This window comes from Pongo abelii, chromosome 4 (genome assembly GCF_028885655.2).
Source record: "Pongo abelii isolate AG06213 chromosome 4, NHGRI_mPonAbe1-v2.0_pri, whole genome shotgun sequence".
Lineage (NCBI taxonomy): Eukaryota > Metazoa > Chordata > Mammalia > Primates > Hominidae > Pongo > Pongo abelii.
The window spans coordinates 30982726-30996032 of record NC_071989.2 but is presented as its reverse complement, the minus strand read 5'-3'; the positions used below and the strand labels follow the sequence as shown (position 1 = coordinate 30996032).

The window sequence follows — 13307 nt, the reverse complement described above, 5'->3', positions numbered from 1 at the left end:
GCAGTTTATTTATTAATCCTTTATTTCTCCACGGGGCCCCTAAACTCTGCAAGAGTGAGTAACTTGCCTGTGTTGCTTTTTACTACATTACCAGCTCCTAGCCTAGTGCCTGGTACAAAATGGGGCCATGAATACTCAATGAATGAAAGAGTAAACATATGCAACACATACTAAACATTTAACTTGACACAACAAAATTAAATACATGTTATTGTCCTTGCTGGCAAATCCATTCTCCCCAATTCCAGGTTAATCTTCTTAAAATATGATTTTTTTTACATTATTTTATTCCAAACAGATGTTTTGATAGGAAAAACTTAAAACTTTTTATTATGAAAGGTTTTCCAACATGTAAATCTGAATTTCCATCCTCACTTTATCTTTGGTCATGTTCCCTAAGGCTGTGCTCTCCACCAAATTAATCTCTACCTTTTTGCTTCCCACAGTCCCTCTACTTGAAATGCTACTTTCTTATCTCTACTACCTTATAACTCCTTTAATTCCAGCCTTAATCTGATCATGGGAAAATTTTCCTTAGGGGAAGGACCGCTAGAAAATAAGTGGTGTATAGAAGTTTCTCTCCTCTCAAGATAATGCCTAGAATTTGTCCTGAAATAAACAAATGAAGAGTAAAATTTATGTCATCAATTTGAAGCTTAAAAATGTCTAAAGATATTAACATAAAGCACAATTAAAATTTTATAATTTCATCTAAAAGCGTGCCCTAATTATCTGGTACCCTTGGTCGTATCCCCATTCTAAATGTCTTCCACTGTCCTCTGAACTTTTCCCAACCCTTACTCCACAGCAATTTCTATCCGCTCTGCAATCTTAAAGCATTATTGCTTACAGCAATTGTTTTGACAATTTATTTCTCTATAACTGCTTTCGAGGAATATCCTCTTCTTTTGTATATTCTAAATTAGGCCTTGTACGTAATAAATGCTTAATAATTTGGGGTTAATTAGATGAATTCTATGCCACACCATGGAATGCCAATTCAGTTTTGTAACCTGTCTTTACAAGACAGATACTGATCCCATTAACAATATTGCTTATGTGGCAATTAGCATCATTAAGATAAATTAATGAATCAGATGTCCATTTCTTTAATCTATAAAACTGGCATTAGTGATTAGAAACATTTTTACCAAATTAACCACACTCATCAAATTATTATTCCTATGTTTTTATTCATCCAAAACATATTTATGTAAAAAAAAATTAGATCAGTCTAGGTGATATTAAACTTGTTTCCACTATTAAATTCACTTAAATAAAACCTTCTGTAAATTAATTCCAAAGAAAATATTTCCTAGAGATAAAGTAAACTCCTGCTTATATTAGTATGCTATGAGTTTTTATTAATTTATTTGCTAATTTAATTTGATCAGTAACCACTGGGATTAAACTAATATAAAAATACAGATATATCAACTTGAATATTAATGTTATGTTTTGGTTTAAAAAACGAAAATATTTACAAGGAATTTTTTGACATGAATAACGGACAAAGCTTATCCTGAATTATTGATGGAGATTCATAGCTTCTCTCTACCATAAAAGTCATAACTAACTGAAGAAAATTTTTCTCCCATTACTGTTTTCAAACGTGCCACGTTTGAGTTTCTTTCTCTTGCCACTAAACATTTTAAGCAGTTTCCATGATTTTTTGGTTAATTTTATCATTAAGAGGAAACCTAATTTTGCCTAACAATTGTTAACAACCTAATTATATTCATTGAAAACGCATGTTGTATCTGATTCTACACAGATTTTTCTCCTAATTTCAGTACAGACGGGCTCAAAAATTCCTCTTGAGAAGATGAATAAACTTGTGTTTTGTCACCTTTTGGCTTTTTCCTTTGTGTCTGCCCATAATCTTTTAGGCCTTCTTCTGGGGAAGGTTTGGACCAGAGAAAAAGAGGCAAATATCAATTTGCATGCTATTTCTATTAATATTCCTTTCTTAGCTAGTGTGGATGGGAGGTTATGCTCCATTTTGTGCCAAGCATACAATCAGCTCTATCACAGATTGCCTTTGTTCATAGTTACACGGCCACTCAGGAGCACAGCAATGCCCGGTTCTCAGCCTTCTGTCATTGGTGATACAGATTTCAATTAATTTCCTTACATTTCCCTTCATGCTATGGCCGTTCTTAGTGGTCCATTTCATAATAGGCAACCTCTCCTCTCCAGCAGATGTAACATGTGATTGCGGTGTTGTTAGCAGTATTATTATTGTTAGGCTAGTTTTATATAATGAATTGAGGCATATTTTATCTTTTTCTGTTTTCTGGAATACTTTGTAAAAAATGAAGATGATGTCTTGAAAGTTTGGTGGAATGTATTTGGAAAAAACAACCTGAATCTTGTGTGTCCTTGTTGAGAAGATACAAATATAAATGTAAAGTATCTCTTTTATTTTGTTAAAAGTCAGAGCTGTGCTTGAGCTTTATGTTTTCCTTGACACCATTTTGGTGTCTAACTCTGTTATGAAAGAAATATTTTATCTCTACTTTAATTCTGTCATGTTGTTTTACCTTTCATTATTATTATTTTAAAACCAAAGCTGGGCTCCTAAAGCAATCATCTTTAAGGGTATTTTTCCTGAGTAAGTTTTAAATAAGTTTGAAATTCTTTTGTATGTATGCACAACTTCTGAGGCTTGTATTTCTCTATTCCTGAGAACATTTTCATCATGATTTCATATTTGAGTAACAGTTTGGCTGGCTATAAAATTCTAGTTTCAAAGATATTTTCCTCCCATACTTTGAAAATACTGTCTTCTTGTACCAAACGTTGCTGTGTAAAAATACATTATCGGCTGGGCGCGGTGGCTCACGCCTTTAATCCCAGCACTTTGGGAGGTTGAGGCGGGCAGATCACCTGAGGTCGGGAGTTCCAGACCAGCCTGACCAACATGGGGATATCCCGTCTCTACTAAAAATACAAAATTAGCCGGGCGTGGTGGCACATACCTGTAATCCCAGCTACTCAGAAGTCTGAGGCAGGAAAATCGCTTGAACCCAGGAGACGGAGGTTGCAGTTAGCTGGGATTGTGCCGTTGCACTCCAGCCTGGGCAACAAGAGTGAAATTCCATCTCAAAAAAATATATATATATATATACACACACACATTATCATTCTATGTGCAATCTTTTTTTCCTCTGAGAGCTTCTAGAATTTTCTTTCTCTTTTATATTCTCAAATTTTAATAAAATTGCAAGTGAGGTTTTTTCATTGCTCCCGTTTATTATTTATGGGCGCTCTTAGTTTTATTTGATACATCTGAAAAATTTATCTCTATTATTATTTTTCAAATATTTATCATTTCATTTGTATTTTTACTCTTTCTGGGACTTATATTACCTGACGTTTAGTATTTCAACTCTCTTCTCTTTTTTATTATACTCACTATATGTTTATTCTTCTCTTCTTTTGGGAGTGATTTTCTCAATCTTCTTTCAAAATGAACTAATTTATTCCTCAGATGTATTCATGTTATTATTTACTTCAGCTGTTAACCCCTAAGCACTACAACCTACATAAGGTGCACAAGTAAAACTAGTTTATTTGAGGAGTTTGGAGGAAAATGGTCAACAGAATGCGTATAGTTCTCTAAACTCCTGCCATCACACTGAAAGGACTCCTTGGACCTGCTTTTTGTTTGTTTGTTTTCTATGAACTGTTATACTCCAGAAAGACACATTAGTAGAAAGAGTAGAGAGAGATCATGCAGGATATTTGGAAATGTCTAAAATTTACAATCTGTGTTACCATCTTGCTGTTCTGCAAAACATTCTTTTCTTGGTTTCAGTTGACTGCTGAGTCAACATCTTCCAAGAACAGTTGCGACTGAGTTACAAACATCACTCAGAGATAGAGTGGCTTGTCTTTCCACACTATCTGTTACGTTCTTTGTTTCAACTATTATATTCCTTTCAGCTAAATCTTTTTAAAATTTCTCTTTTTGTTTCATTTTGCTAAAATCATCTCAGTTTTTAGTACGTTAGATAAATTATACTGAATCCTTGATCCATCTATTCTAATATGTCTGTGTCAGATGGCATGCGTCGTTTGTTCTTTTTCATTTGATGGAGTGAGCTCCTCAAATTCAGATTACTTAGGCCTGTGTGTTTACATTTCCATTGAGGATATTGAGACCCATGCTCAGTATTCAATAATGTGTATAAGAAAAGATCCCAAGGTCAGATTTTAGTAGAGTGGGTTATACATACATTTTTCATTTACTTAAAATTTATTGTTTATCAACTTTAAAAGTTAAACAAGTGTTCTAGATTTTCTAGTACAATAGCGTCAGACTCAATTATAATCTATCAATACATCTTCCTGAAACTCAAAAATCAAATCAAGAGAAAATAAAATCACCTGTAGACCATGATTTCATGTTAGTAGGAGACAGGGACTTTCATTTTATTTATGTAACTTTTATTTACATGTAAGTGGGAAAACCGTATCTGAGACTTACAAAAATGTGTACAGAGCCCACGTTACACTCCCATGCATGCTAAAGGCAGCAGGGAAGACAGCATAGTATATTAAGAAGATCCTAGAGGTGAAAATGAGTATCTCACCAATGCCGTTTTATTCCCAGAAGAAGAAGACTTTTCCATGAGTGGAAATACTTCAAGCCGGTCTGAATTCTAATGAATCAAAGTGTTAGGTACTGGTGATTAGAAATTTGGAGAGTCTTCGAGACCACAGGTGGTAGTCTTAGAAAGATGCCGTTTCATGATGACAAACACATTTTGGAGAGGAGAAATGTTTTCTTGTAGGCTTAGTGCTAAAATAGAGAAGGCAATGTTGAATGACCATAATAAAACAAGATTGAAGAAGCAGAAGGTGAGATGCAAAAAAGAAAAGCACCATACATTGAAGAAATGGTGCTTTGTTGTAGCAACAGAAGTGTCTGCTCTTAAACTACAAAAGCTTTCATAAGCTCCCCGGCTACTGCTAGTTTAAAAATCTTAAAAATGAATATAAACACCACCAGAAAATTCATTAACAGCACAGTTGTTATAAGAAAAATGAAAATAAGAATAAAAAATCATTAGCAGAAAATACACAAACATGCACATATGCACATACATACAATATAAAACCATGAAGCAAATTATAATAACAAAACAAGCAAATTTACATAGGAAAGCAAATATAGATACAGAGTAATTTAAACCAAGCCAAGTAAATTTTAGGAAAGATACTTAAGAATAAGAAAAAAAATCATTTCAGAAAATAAGAACAAATTGCAAAGTATGAATGCATATGCTGAGAATTCAATAATAAAAACAAAGAATTGCACAAAAAGATTCAAGAAAATGACACAGGAAAAGAAGTATTTAAAAATAGAAATAAAGTGATAGATGTCGAAGGCAGAAATGATTCAACATAAATATGATTGGACATTCTGAAAAATAGAAATAATCACAATGTAAAAAGAACTAATTTTCATCTTTTTATTTTTATGAATACACAGTAGGTGTATATATTTATGGGGCACATGAGATATTTTGATACAGACATACAATGTGTAATGTTTGCAACAGGGTAAATGCAGTGTCCATCATCCCAAGCATTTATAATTCCTTTGTGTTACAAGCATTCTAATTATATTCTTTTAGTTATTTTTAAATGTACAACAAATTATTTTTGGCTATAGTCACCCTGTTGTGCTACGAAATACTAGATCTTACTTATTCTATCTAAATATATTTTTGTACCCTTTAACCCCTTCCAGCCACGACTCTTCCCAGCCTCTGGTACCCATTATTCTACTCTTTATTTCCATGAATTCAATTATTTTATTTTTTAGCTCCCACAAATGAGTGACAACATGAAAATTTGTCTTTCGGTGCCTGGCTTATTTCACTTAACATAAAGATCTCTGGTTCCATCTTGGATACTGAAAATGACAGGATCTCCTTTTTTGGCTTTATAGTACTCCATTGTGTATATGCACCATATTTTCTTTATTCATTCGTCTGTTGATGGGCACTTAGGTTGCTTCCACATATAGGCTACTGTGAATAGTGCTGCAATAAACACGGGAATGCAGAAATTTCTTCAATATACTGATTTACCTTCTTTAGGGTGGATATCTAGCAGTGGGATTGCTGGATCATATGGCAGCTCTAGTTTCAGGTTTTGAGGGACCTGTCTACTGTTCTTGATAGTGGCATTATTAATTTACTCTCCCACCAACAGTGTAAAAGGATTCCCTTTTCTCCACATTTTTGTCAGAATTCATTATTGCATGCTTTTTGGATAAAAGCCATTTTTACTGGGGTAAGATGATACTTCATTTTAGTTTTGATTTGCATTTCTCTGATGATCAATGATGTTGAGCATCTTTTTTATATACCTGTTTTCCATTAGTATGTTTTCATCTAAGATATATCTGTTCAGATCTTTTGCCCATTTTTAAATCAGATTATTAATTTTTTCCTATTGAGTTGTTTGAGCTGTTTACATGTTCTGGTTATTAATACATTGTTAGATTAATAGTTTGCAAATATTTTCTTCCATTCTGTAGGTTGTTTCTTCACTTTATTATATTCTTCATTATGCAGAAGCTTTTTAACTTGATGTGTTCCCATTTGTTCATGTTTGCTTTGGTTGCCCATGCTTGTGGGGTATTACCCAGCAAATTTTTACCCAAACCGATGTCCTGGAGAGTTTCCTCAATGTTGTCTTTCAGTAGTCATAGGTTGAGATCTTAGATTTAAGCCTTTAATTCATTTTGATTTGATTTTTCTATATGGTGAGAGATAAGGGTCTAGTTTTATTCTTCTGCATATGGATATCCAGTTTTCCAGAACCATTTACTGGAAAAATTGTCCTTTTTCCAATGTATGTTCTTGGCACCTTTGCCAATTTATTTTTGGGTTCTCTACTCTGTTCCATTGGTCTATGTGTCTGTTTTTATGCTGTGCTGTTTGCTTCCTATAACTATATAGTATAATTAGAAGTCAGGTAATGTGATTTCTCTAGTTTTGTTTTTTTTTTCCTCAGGATGACTTTGGCTATTCTGAATCTTTTGTAGTTCCATATAAATATTTGATTTTTTTTTTTTTTGGCCGGACGTGGTGGCTCACACCTGTAATCCCAGCACTTTGGGAGGCCGAGGTGAGGATCACCTGAGGTTGGAAGTTCGAGACCAGCCTGGCCAACATGGAGAAATCCTATTTCTCCAAAAAATACAAAAAAATTAGCCGGGAGTAGTGGTGCATGCCTGTAATCCCATTTACTCAGGAGGCTGAGGCAGGAGAATCACTTGAACCCGGGAGGCGGAGGTTGCGGTGAGCCGAGATTGTGCCATTGCACTCCAGCCTGGGCAACAAGAGTGAAACTCCATGTCAAAAAAAAGAAAGTAATGGAATTATTTTTCTATTTCCATAAGAATGTCATTTCCATTTTTTTTGGTGTCCTCTTCAATTTCTTTCATTTGTGTTTTATAGTTGTCAGTATAGAGATCTTTCACTTCTTTGGTTATGTTAATTCCCATGTATTTTATTTTATTTGTGGCCATTATAAATTTGATTACTTTTTAAGTTTCTTTTTCAGATTGCTCATTGTTGGCATATAGAAATGCTACACACTTTTGTACGTTGATTTTATATTCTGCAAATTTACTGAATTTGTTTATCAGTGCTAATAGTGTTTTTGGTGGAGTCTGTAGGGTTTTCCAAATATAAGATCATATCATCTGCAAATAAGGATAATTTAACTTTATCTTTCCCAATGTGGTTCTTCATTTTTTTCTCTTGTTAAATTGTTCTAATTAAGACTTCCAGTAGTATGTTGAGCAATGAAAGTGGGCATCCTTGTATTGTTTCAGTGCTTAGAGGAAAGGCTTTCTTTTTACCCAATTCAGTATGATACTAGGTGTGCATGTGTTGTATATGGCTTTTATTGTGTTGAGGTATGTTTCTTCTGTACCCAGTTTTGTGAAGTTTTTTTAATCATAAAGGGATACTTAATTTTTATCAAATACTTCTTTAGCATCAACTGAAAGGATCGCATGATTTTTGTCCTTCATTCCATTGATACGATATATCATGTTGATGGATTTGTGTAAAACTATCCTTTCATTCCTGAGATAAATCCCACTTGGTCATGAGAAATGATCTTTTTAATGTGTTGTTGAATTCAGTTTGCTAGTATTTTCTTGAAGATTTTTGCATCAGTTACATCAGGTATATTGGCCTGTCGATTTCTTTTTTTTAATGTGTCTTTGTCTGATTTTGGTATCAGGGTAATACTGGACTTGTAGAAGGAATCTGGAAGTATTCCTTCCTCCTCTATTTTTTGGAGTAGTTTTAGCAGAGTTGGTATCTTCTCTAAGTGTTTGGTGGAATTCAGCACTGAAGCCATCAAGTTTCTTTGTTGATTTTCTCTTTGGATGGTATGTCCAGTGCTGAAAGTGGGGTGTAGAAGTCTCCAGCTAATAGTGTATTTCTAAAACTGTTTGCTTATATGTCTGTGTGTTTCTATGTTGTATGTGTATATATTTACAATTATTGTATATTATATATAATTATATATTATATAACAAATATTATATTCTTTTGCTGAATTGACTCCTTTATCATTATATAATGACCTATTTTTCTCTGTTTATAGTTTTTGTCTTGAAATCTATTTTGTGTGATATAAGTATAGCTACTCTTGCTGTTTTTTGGTTTCCATTTGCATGGAATACCTTTTTCCATCCCTTTATTTTCAGTGTATGTATGTCTTTATAGTTGAAGTGTGTTTCTCATAGGCAACAGACTGTTGGGTCTTGTGTTTAATTCATTCAGTCACTATGTCTTTTGGCTGGAGAATTTAGCCCATTTACGTTCAATATTATTACTCATAAGTGAGGACTTACTCCTTCCATTTTGTTATTTTGTTGTTGTTGTTTTGTGTTTTTCTCTTCCTCCATTCTTTCCTTCCTGTCTTCGTTTTTTTTTTTTTTTTTTTTTTATATATGTAGTCTTGCTCTGTTGCCCAAGCTGGAGTACGGTGGTGTGATCTCGGCTCACTGCAACCTCTGCCTCCCAGGTTCAAGCAATTCTACTACCTCAGCCTCCCAAGTAGCTGGGATTACTGGCACATGTCACCATGAATGGCTAATTTTTGAATTTTTAGTGGAGATGGAGTTTCACCATGTTGGCCAGGCTGGTCTTGAACTCCTGACCTCAAGTGATCCACCCACTTTTCCCCATCAAGTGCTGGGATTACAGGCATGAACCACCACACCTGGCCCTGTCTTCCTTTAAATGAAAGTAATTTTCTCTGGTGCTATGTTTAATTTTAGTTAAATCTGCTTAGTGTCCTACAACCTTCTTATAGTTGAGTATTGATATCTTTTTCTAGGTTTGGTACATTCTATTCTCTATTATCATCCCTTTGAATAAAGTTTCTACCCTAATATCTCTTTTCCTCCTCTTTAAGGCCAATAACTCTTACATTTACCCTTTTAAGGTTATTTTCTATATTTTGCAGGCATTCTTTATTCTTTTTTATTCTTCTTTCTTTTGTCTGCTATAACTGTATTTTCAAATAGCCTGTTTTCAAGCTTACTAATTCTTTCTTCTGCTTGACCAATTCCGCTGTAGAGACTCTGATGCATTCTTTAGTGTCAATTGAATTTTTCAGCTCCAGAATTTCTGCTTAATTTTTAAAAATTACTTCGATCTCTTTGTTAAGTTTATCTGATAGGATTCTAAATTCCTTCTCTGTGTTATCTTGAATTTTGTTGAGCATCCTCAAAACAGCTATTTTGAATTATCTGTCTAAAAGATCAGACACCTCTGTCACTCTGGGATTGGTCAGTGGTTTCTTATTTAGTTTGTTTGGTGAGGTCATGTTTTCATGGATGCTTTTGATGCTTGTGGATATTTGTAGATGTCTGGGCATTGAAGAGTTGGTATTTACTGCAGTGTTTGCAGTCTGTGCTTGTTTGTGCCTATCCTTCTTGGGAAGACTTTCCAAGTATTTAAGGGTATTATGTGTTGTGATCTAAATCTTTGGTTACTGGAGCCATATCTGCATCAATGAGCACCCCAAGCCCAGTAATGATGTGGCTCTTGAAGCCTCATGGGGGTACCACCTTGGTGGTCTTGGGTAAGATCCAGAAGAATTACCTGAATTACCAGGCAGAGGCTCTTGTTTTCTTCCGTTCCCTTAAGCAGATTACTCTTTCCATGCTGAGATACCGGGAGGTGGGTTAGGGATGACACAGGCACCCCTTTGGTCACCATCACTGGAACTGCAATGGGTCAGACTCAAAGACAGCATAGCACTGGGTCTCACCCAAGGAACATGGTGGCCACTGCTTGGCTACTGTCAGTGTTCATTCAAGGCCCAAGGACTATGCAGTCAGCAGTTGGTAAAGCCAGCCAGACTTGTGTCTTCCCCTTGGGGGTGGCGAGCTCCCCCTGGTCTAGGGCAGGTCCAGAAATGCTGTCCAGGAGCACAGACCCACAGTTGGGAACCTTAGGAATCTATTTGGTGCTCTATTCTATTGTGGCTGAGCTGACAACCAAGTGACTTTGTCACTCTTCCCTCTTCCTTTTTCATGCAGACGGAATCTCTCCCTGTGGCCACCACTGCCCCAGACCTGTAGTGAGCACTGGCTGGCCACCACCAGTGTTCTTCAATGTCCAAGGGCTCCTCAGTCAGCTTTTGGTGAATGCTTTTAGGCATGGGTTATCCCTTCAGGGAAGTGCTCCCTTCTGGCCCAGGGCAGATCTAGAAATGCCACCCAGGAGCCAAGCCCTGGAATTAGGGACCCCAGGAGACAAGCCCTGCAATTAGGGACCCCAGGAGCCTGACTCATGTTCTACCCTACTGTGGGCAAGCTGGTGCCCAAGCTGGAAGACAAAGTTCTCTTTATTCTTCCTTCTCCTTTCTTCAACAAGGAGTCTTTCCCTGTATGCACACACTGCTGGGAGTATGCTCTGTCACACCTGAAGCCAGCACAGCCTTGTGTCTCACCCAAGCCTGCACCGAGTGCTGCCTGGCTACCATTGCAGATTATTCACAGTCCTAGGGCTCTTTAGTTAGCAGGTGATGAATTCTGCCAGAACTGGATCCTTCCATTCAAGGCAGTGGGTTTCCTTCTGGCCCAGGGTGTGTCTAGAAATGTCATCAAGAAGCTAGAGGCTGGAATGCGGGCCTCAACACACTGCCTGGTGCCCTAAGTTTCAGTCACCTCTCTCTAGGTCTGGTCTAAAGACTTTCTCTGTGGGCACAAGCTGAGTTCTTCTCTGTATTTCTTTCTGCTGTGAGAGGGCAGTACTGAGTTTCAATGCAGTCTCACAAGCCCTCTCTCCCAAAACACACAGATTATCTCCCTGCACTATACACTGCTGGGGGAGGGATGGTGAAGGATGGCATTGGGAATTCAAGACAGTCTTTCCCCTCCGTCTTCAGTTTCTCTTTCTTTGCAATGATGTTAAAACCAGGTACTGTGATTACTCATTTGATTTTTGGTTCTTATCAAGGTGCTTTCTTGTGTAGATAGTTGTTCAATTTTGTGTTCCTACGGCAGGGAGAGGAGATGTTTAGAGAGTTCAGTTTGTCCATCTTGCTCCACCTATCAATAGTACCAATATTTAATATTAAATGAATTTCTATGTTTCAGAAATAAAAAAATAAGAAACTTCATTTTGAATGGAGATAGTTCTTCCTTTTTTTTTTGACAGTCTCACTGTGATGCCAAGGCTAGATACAGTGGTACGGCCTTGGCTTACTACAACCTCTGCTTCCTGGGTTCAAGTGATTCTCCTGCCTCAGCCACTTGAACGGCTGGGATTACACGTGTGCACCACCCACCTGGCTAATTTTTGTATTTTTAGTAGAGACACGGTTTCACTGTGTTGGCCAGGCTGGAATTAATGGAGGTAGTACTTAACTAGAAAATTTATCTAGAAAGATCAATTCTGAAAAACAGTTTTTCTATCATTTAACTTGGCATGAAGTAAAACGTCCTTTTGGGTGTTCATGCAAAACATCAAAGAAAAGAAAAAGTCAAAAGAAACAGAAAATAAAAACGCCAAACAAGTTTAGTGTAAAATGTCTTAATGATATCCTTCATAATTTATAACTTTGGAGTAACAATTTTTAAAAAATTCAAGACAAACATTTTAAGAATCAAGAATATAGAAAACTATTTTCAACATGCAATAATTTGGTGGATATTATACTCATGAGCTGTTCAGGTAAAATGTATTATAGATGATTTATTACAGAAGAGAATTTCTTTTAACCAAAGGATATTTGGGAAAATAATTTTAAAGGATTGGTGGTGAGAAATTCTTTTCACAGGCATACACATGTTAATTCTATGATTATAACAAAGATTGAAATGAAGATGAAAGAGCAATCTGTAAAAATTCTATAATTTGAAAAAGTAAACCTTACGATCTGTTTTTAACTAGGGAAAGATGCTATTAAAAAGAGAAATTTAATATTGTAGTTTCACTAGAACAATCTGTCTCAACTTTTATGTAAGAAACTTGTGAGTTATTTTTTAGTAGCTATGAACCCCCAGGTTGAAGGTCACATGAACTGAGCATGTCCAGATAAGCCAAGCACATAACCACTTAGGTGAAACCCAAGTGCTCAAATCAAGGAGTGGGGACTGAATTAAGAGGTGGATACTGCATGGCAGGATCTAATATTCAATCAGATCAAGTCCTTTCTTGTGTTGCCCTAGGGAATGTTCCAGTTAGATTATGTCTCCTGGCATCACCTCATTGCAAGATCCAATCAGCTCACACCTCATAACCTTGCTTATAAATCCCAATTCATCCTTCAGTTTGGGGAGACAGATTTGAGAGTTTCGTCTTGTCTACATGCCAATCAACTTGCAATAAAGCTTCTCCATTCTCAAAATCTAGTGCCATGATATTCGCTTCTATGTGCAAATATTGCTTGGCAACAATATTGCTTGTTAACAATATTAGTCTATTGATACTATTTAGATACCATCAATACAATATTAGCATATTGATAATATTCAGATACTAAGTAGGAATAAAATAAGAATAAATAGGAATAAAATAATAATTAATATGTCAAACCAAATATTATAAGTCTAAAAAATAAAAACAAAGGGACGAAAGACATGAAAGATCAGATATAAACTGGTTATATAAAGTGTGTATAGATTTAACTCAACTAAAGCTGAGACTCAGTAATTTATAGAGAAAAGAGGTTTAATTGGCTCACAGTTCTGCAGGCTGTACAGGAGGCATGGCTGGGGAGGCCTCAGGGAAATTACAGTTATGGCA

General features: G+C 35.8%; 1 long non-coding RNA gene across 4 annotated transcripts in view; it reads right to left on the bottom strand.

Moving 5' to 3' along the window:
• Positions 1-13307, bottom strand: part of LOC129059363 (uncharacterized) — a 113544-nt gene that overhangs the window by 60401 nt on the left and 39836 nt on the right. For 3 of the 4 annotated variants that reach the window (XR_010139931.1, XR_008525195.2, XR_008525193.2), the window contains exons 2-3: positions 4599-4807; positions 485-609 (exon numbers count right to left, since the gene is read on the bottom strand). This is a non-coding gene — a long non-coding RNA (uncharacterized LOC129059363). The remainder of the gene's footprint in view (positions 1-484; positions 610-4598; positions 4808-13307) is intronic. The other variant, XR_008525192.2, reaches the window with a different exon arrangement.